Source organism: Lutjanus erythropterus, chromosome 18, assembly GCF_056507025.1.
Source record: "Lutjanus erythropterus isolate fLutEry1 chromosome 18, fLutEry1.hap2, whole genome shotgun sequence".
Classification (NCBI taxonomy): domain Eukaryota; kingdom Metazoa; phylum Chordata; class Actinopteri; order Lutjaniformes; family Lutjanidae; genus Lutjanus; species Lutjanus erythropterus.
The window spans coordinates 22168225-22175349 of NC_139334.1; the positions used below are offsets into that span (position 1 = coordinate 22168225).

The 7125-nt window shown below is 40.3% G+C and overlaps 1 protein-coding gene across 1 annotated transcript in view; it reads right to left on the reverse strand.

Annotated features, from left to right (window-relative positions):
• The window catches only part of slc7a14a (solute carrier family 7 member 14a), a 38904-nt gene extending 32008 nt beyond the window's left edge, over positions 1–6896 (reverse strand). Inside the window, exon 1 of the mRNA XM_084742121.1 lies at positions 6786–6896. The gene's annotated coding sequence lies outside the window, so the exon portion shown is untranslated. The remainder of the gene's footprint in view (positions 1–6785) is intronic.
• Between the last annotated feature and the right edge of the window lie 229 nt (positions 6897–7125).

The following is a 7125-nucleotide window of genomic DNA, read 5'->3' on the forward strand; positions in this document are numbered from 1 at the left end:
ATTACTGTGTTAAATGGGACTATCTTTTCTTTTCTTTTGGAGGAGGTAAAGAGGAATACCGTCTTAGTCTTCCGCTGCCTCCTTTAGCCGTCTTTTCTGAAGGCCACTTTAAACTAAGGGCGACACTGAAATGAGGGGAAGGAGACCTATCACGGCGGATAATTGGGGTAAAGCCTTGGAGGCCTGCAATAATTTCTTCTCAGACGGTTTTACAGATTGGAACTAGTTTCTCCAGCTGCAGAATGATTGACTGTGTTTGTAAATGCAACAGAATGTCTCTGTCTGCTGTTGTAGTGCTTTTTAAAATGATGGCTTTTGAAAATTAAGGCAAACGTACAGTAAAACAGATTTGGTTGTTGTTATGAAACAAATTACAGGTATTATCAGGGGTGAAAAATAGGCTGACACGGTAGAGTACTCTGTACAACTAAAAGACTTGGTGCAGATACACAATACAGGGAAACGGCGACAGCAGCTGCCTGCAAAAACCCCACATTCAACAACCTGTCACTATTACATCCCATCAACATAAACAGTTTTCTTAAAAATTTAAATCAACTGTGGGTTTTTAATCCATGCTGGAGAGAACCTCACAATAGCTTAGTCACTGCTGGCTTTTGCTGCAACTGACATCGAGACTGCAGTTTTTGGCAGGCATTAGTTGCAAAACTCTACCAAGTAAAATGACAAACACAATACGCTGTGATGTTTCATGATGTTCGGTTATATTCAGAGGACGGGTCTCTTCTACCGCACAAAGTCTCCAAACAAAACTTTGACTAGCAGGATTTCGTGGTGCTTCAAGGATTGTTCGCCACCTTTGAAAGAGTCAGACAAAACCTTTTTTGATGAACGGTTAAAGCTGGTGACAGGATTTTAAATCATTAACAGCAAAGACCAATAATTACAAAGGGAAGTTTTATGAAGTCTGGTCTAATTTTTTAATTTGCATAAAGAAAGAAACAAAGGATTTAAAATATGCCTACTTTTTTATTTGTAAAAGTGCTTTGTACCCTCTTTTTATTCTCTTTTTGTATATTTATTTATTTTCTGTTTGTTTATTTATTTACTTTTAGATTGTCTAGCAGCAAGATCTGTTGTGTTTGCTTTGTTATTTGTTTTTCTTTGACTTACAGTAATGTGTTGTATTATGCTGGATTATGTTGTTTATCAACTGAAAAGCTCAGTAAAAAAAAAAAAACAACTACAAAAAAGACGTGCAACTTCCTTCGGTCACTCTCTAACTCTGGTTTTATGAAACTGCTTGTGTCCATCCTTACTTCCAAAACGCACACAGTGCCTAAAAGGGTGCGTTTAATTTATTGTTCTCGTACTTTAGATGTTATTCATGACTAAACCAGCGCCAAAGTGTTTTTGCCTTGATGAAAAAAAAATGCTCAGACATTATACATAAGGACATTTTGAGACATTTTATGCATCATCATCTCTTCCTTCATTTATGTGCCCAATGTTCTGAAAATAAAAAAGACAGAGACTTGTAAACCACTGTTGATTAATGCAGTTGCAATTTTCCACTAATTAAAAAAAAACAGATCTGGCATGATTTTTGAAAGTTTTGTCAACATTCACAAATGATTCTGTGGCACTTAGACCACTTAATAAATCTTTTGCTATACATGATGTTCTTTCTACACCATAAAGTCGGTAAGAAATTGAATGTGTTCAGGGATGCAAGAAGCTGGGGGCGGTGGGAAAACAGTATGAAGGTTAAAGTAGTAGTATGAGCAAGAACTTCAATCTGCTTTCACCCCTGGGTATTATCCAACCATTATAATCAGCTCTTTTGAAAGATTTATTGTGTCTTAGACACAACAGCTTATGACATGGGCGTAAAAATGCCCTGGGCGACACGTCTCCCGTTTGATTCCCAGCTGGCCAAAACGTTCCCAGCTCTCTTTTGCGACATTTCCTGTCTCTCCAGGATTACTATGACATGAAAAATAACCTTTAAAAAGAAAAGATGACAGCAGATGACAGAGTATCGATATAATAAAGTGAGGATTGGTGCATCCTGTTTGGAGAGCACTTGAATTCACAAGAGATGAACCTAAAAAGCACAAAAAGGTACGTATATTAAACCCTCTGATACACCTGTGGGGAAGACGCCACAGTCACTCATTTATAACAGAGATCAGATTACTGATAATGATCAGGGCTGCCCACACACACACACACACACACACACACACACACACACACACACACACCAGCCCTCCAGCCTCTTTCTGTCTCTCTCTCTATCTGTCTGTCCCTTTTCTTTGTCTTTCCTGCTCTTTTCTCTCGTTTTAGTGCCTGTTGCACCAATAACCAGAGGTGTGTGTGTGTGTGTGTGTGTGCTGCTGAGAGAGACAAACAAAGAGACAATGTGTGTGTGCATGTGTGTGTGTGCGTGAGGTCCTGATTATATTAGCCTTTATGCGCAGGCAGGTTCACTGACGTCAGTGCTGAGCTGCATCTGATGGAGAAAGGGTAGTGGGGGCCAGTCAGCCATTCATAAATATAAAGGCTTATGGTTTTGTGATTGTGTGTGTATGTGTGTGTGTTTCTGCTGCATGAGTCACACCTATATTTTACAGTTAAAGATTTGTAATGACATCACTAAATGTTAAATATTTAAAAGTATCAAAAAAAAAAAAATCAATTCTCGCGTGCCTGTCTTGCAATAAACACAGAAACACACACCTGCACACACAGACACACACCCACACACAACAAGCATTCACTCAGCTTCCATTATCTCTAATAAAGACGAATGTGAGAGCAGTAACATTTCATAAACTCTGCACTTAGACAGTTACTCTGCATTTTGAGCTTTCTCTTCACTATTTTGAATTGTGACTTAAAGTGTCTTTAATGGATATTTTTATAATAACAAATGACAATATGGAAACAGTGTGGCGATGTGAGAGAGCTCTCTTTTAGGGATGAACCTATTATCACCTGAATAAATAACAGAAACCTAATAACCTTCGAAATAACACTTGCATTGTTTTACAAAGCACTAAAACACACCCTTGCTCCATTCAGTGCACTCAGGAACTTTGCTTCTATAACCTCGGTCTGGTATGACCAGATAGTTTATTTGGGCTAATGTTAATGTTATGTTGGAAAATGTTAAATAGATATTGCAGAATTGCTTTGCTAAAGTAACAAGTTAATTTGTTTCCTGAGTTGCTGCATTTAGCTGCATTTCAAGACAGAAAGAGAGAGGATTTTGCCCTGTCAGCTGTTTATGTAATGTTATATAAATACCAACAGCAGTATTGTTTGTCCAGGAACTTATCAATGTTTTGGTACTGGCCAGTCAGGAACTGCTTTAGTACCGGTTCTCGATACCCATCCCTATCTATTCCTTTATAAAATGTGTACTCATCTTACTAATCGTATTCCTACTTTGAAAGAACATCTTTAGTTTCTATATGTGTTGTAAAGTGTTTTAAAAAATAAATACTTTAGACTGTATTGTTTAGGGACGCCCACAGGGCTTAAGGGTTATGACACGACCGCTCCCTAGATCGAATCCGGCTGAGGACCTTTGTTCTGTTCCTTGTTTGTGTTGTTGACCGTGTTGATCTTTCGCCCTGACTTCCTGTCACCTCTGTACTATCTCTACCTAATAAAAGTAGCAAATACCCAGAAAATAATAATAAGAAGAAAATGTTGTTTCCTTTTAATTCAGAACCACTGAATCACATGAACAACACCTCCTCAAAGTGAATCTACTCAGACAGTTTATAACAAACAAACAAAACAAAACAAAACAAAAAACACGAGGTGCAAGTCACTGCACCTCAAGCTGCTCCAGTGGCGTGGCCCGACATGTGACTCTGAGTCCTCTGATGTGAGACCTGGATGTCTTGGGGGGCTCTGTGTGTGTGTGTGTGTGTGTGTGTGTGTGTGTGTGTGTGTGTGTGTGTGTGTGTGTGTGTGTGTGTGTGTGCGTGTGTGTGTGTGTGTGAGTGTGTGTGGTTGTGTGTGAGGGATATGCAGGAGGACAAACAGTTGCTAAATTGGTCAGTTATATAATCTTCTGGTTCTGCTTCTTATTGTTGTTGTTTTCACCCTCTGCATCATCATCATTATCATCATGTTTGTCTTCTTTCTGTTTGGCATCCATTGTTTTGGCTAGAACAAGGGGTTGACAGATCATCTGATCCAATATTCAGCAAAATATATCAGAACCTGTGGTTTGTTTGTTTTTTAATCAGACTGCAGATAAGATAAAATGTGCTACTTTGCCTCTGATGCAGTCGTCTCTCTCACCATTCTGTGGTCTCACTCAATGTCCCGCCCATAACACTTTCTGATTGGTTACACAAAGATTTTCATTTTTACTGTTTCAAATACAGTATTGGTTTCCTTGATTACTAATAATCGGTATCAGTTGACCCCTAGCTAGAACTTCTTTTGCCTTCCTGTTCATTAAACTGTATGCCTGGTTTGTATGGATTTGCTGGATGGTTGTGTTACCATCCTTATGTTACGTCCACCCTGCTGCAACCCAGGCACAGACTTTCAGTCAACTCAACAAGTAAGTGTTAAACAATCAGCTGTTGATCTTATCAAAGCACACTGGATCAAGACCATATAGGCATCCGTTAACCTTATGAATAAAAGCCATGACACTATCACTTGTTTTAATTCCATGCTGTCAGTTTAATCACTTTCTGTGAATATGGCATTTTCAAACAAAAGCCACAGCTCCCACATGCAAACACAGCCTCCTTCCAGGCATAAATCAATTAGAATTAAAATCAACTTTCTCTGTTCTCTGTTTCAATGCAGCTCTCTTTTATAGTAAGTAATAGGCACCTGTTGAGCACTGACAGGGCCATCAAGCATATTAGCAAGCCGACCTGCTGATGACTGTTTTCAGCACCACGGACAGCACGTCACCACAACTGAGTATGAGGGAGGAGAAATAAAGAATTAAGACGGAGGGGGAAAAAAAAGGGACGAGACCTTATGGCAGATAGAGACAGAGAGATACAGAGAGGGGAGGGAGAGATGTGGCCATGTCATTAGGGATTAGCCCAGTTCCACAGCTTGAGGCTTTCAGTGTCTGAGTGGACTTGTCCTCACACAGAGACACACACATGCAGCCAGCAGCACAGGATGCTGCCCCAGTCAGATAGATAGATAGATAGATAGATAGATAGATAGATAGATAGATAGATAGATAGATAGATAGTGTTGTTGGGATGGCTCCTTTGAAAATGCATTCCAATACAGTTAGTAGTTTTTGTTGTTAGGTTTATTGCTTCTGTCTGTGTAGCTAATGTTAGCGGTTGGTCTTTCCTGTAAATGTTTTTTTCTTTTTCCTAAACTATAATACTGCTAATAATACCATTTTGCTATTTTGAGTATATGTAATCTGATTACATTTTTTTCTGTAACTGTAATGGATTACATTTACCATAAATTACTTTTGAATTATCTCAGGACCCAATACGGTGAAATTATTGAGTATTGACAGGTTAGCTAGCTAACTGGATTTCTGCTAAGCTAACGTTAGCAATTGGGCTTTCCTTTAAAACAAGACATCTGGAGACATCACCCTGAGCATTTTTCATCATTTTCTGACAATTTATGGGCCAAACAACTACCTGGTTAATCCAAAAATAATCAACAGATTAAGCAATAATGAAAATAATCATTAGCCGCAGCCCTAATATGAAAAATTTGACCAAATGCTTCAGTATTGATATTTATCAATATTGTGACAATATAGTTATATTAAGACAATGAGATTTTTTGATAGTAATCATCAGTAATATGGATATACTGACTAAGCTGGTAAAGACAAATAAAAGAACAGCTACAACAGATTCAGAAAATTACATCACTTTACTGAAATGCAGCATTTAAAACCAGGAAAAAGCAACACTGTTGCCATATCACAACATATGTTAGCGGTTGCTCTGTGTAGCTAACAAAAGCAATTTGTCTGTGTAGCTAATGTTAGCGGTTGGTCTTTCTTCTAAATATCTTTTTAAAAAAATGTATCTATTTAAGTATTTGTAATCTGATTACGTCCTTTTTCTGTAACTGTGGTAGATTACAGTTACCTTTGTGTATACTAATTACCTAATCCCATGTAATTGTTACTCCCCAAGCCCGACAGATAGATAGATAGATAGATAGATAGATAGATAGATAGATAGATTTAGATTTAGAGTAACATGATGACTGATATCAGCAGAGAAACCCTGTCTCCTTTTCTGAGCATAAAGGCAATAAGTTTGACTATGACACCTTTGTTTCCCTCCTCTCCCTCTGACACACCTAAACACAGCTCGTATAATCAATAACTACATGCTCTCACCTGTAAAAACAGTTAATTAAACGTCCCACCCTCTTCCAGTTGAGTCCCAGCCGCCCCTCTGTCTCGTCCTGCGCTCCTCTCGACCCTCCAAACGGAGCCCTGCTGCAGCTCCAGTCCGGTGGGAGCAGCGACACCCGCCCTAAACTCTCTCCTCCTTTTCTCTTTGTCACGCAAACACCGTTAAGGTGAGGCGCACACATGCGGGAAGGAAGGGACCAGTATATCACCAAACATCGCCTCTTATGAGAGGACGCACGGCTTCGGCCGCGTTATGCGCCATCGCTCATGAAAAAAACAGAACTGCACAAAGGAAGACAACACAAAAAAAAAGGGAGGAGGAAGAGGAGTGAGGGAGGTGAGGGGTGGATGGGGTGATCTAGTTGGAGATAACGAGAGGATGAGAGGGGAAGAGGGGGGAAAGTGGTGGAAAAACACTCACTGTGGCACGGCCGGATTAAAGGATGCCCATGTCGGATGCTGCAGTCGGTCACCACCATCAGCAGCAGCAGCAGCAGCAGCATCTCCTCCAGTCCGGGCTGCTCGGTGCATCCAGCGCGGGAGGAGGAGGGGAGGAGGGGAGGTGGGAGGGTGAGGCTGATGATGTAAAATGCTTTAAATCATTCAGGAGCCCGCTGCACGACATGTGACCGTCGACACGGTGGATTATTCATCCGGTTTGTTTCCTCGTCGCCCTCGACCGGCCGAGAGAGACCGAGCTGACCGAGCGTCGTTGATCCGGCCCACCCCCGTGATTTACACCGGTCCAACCGTGGCACGAG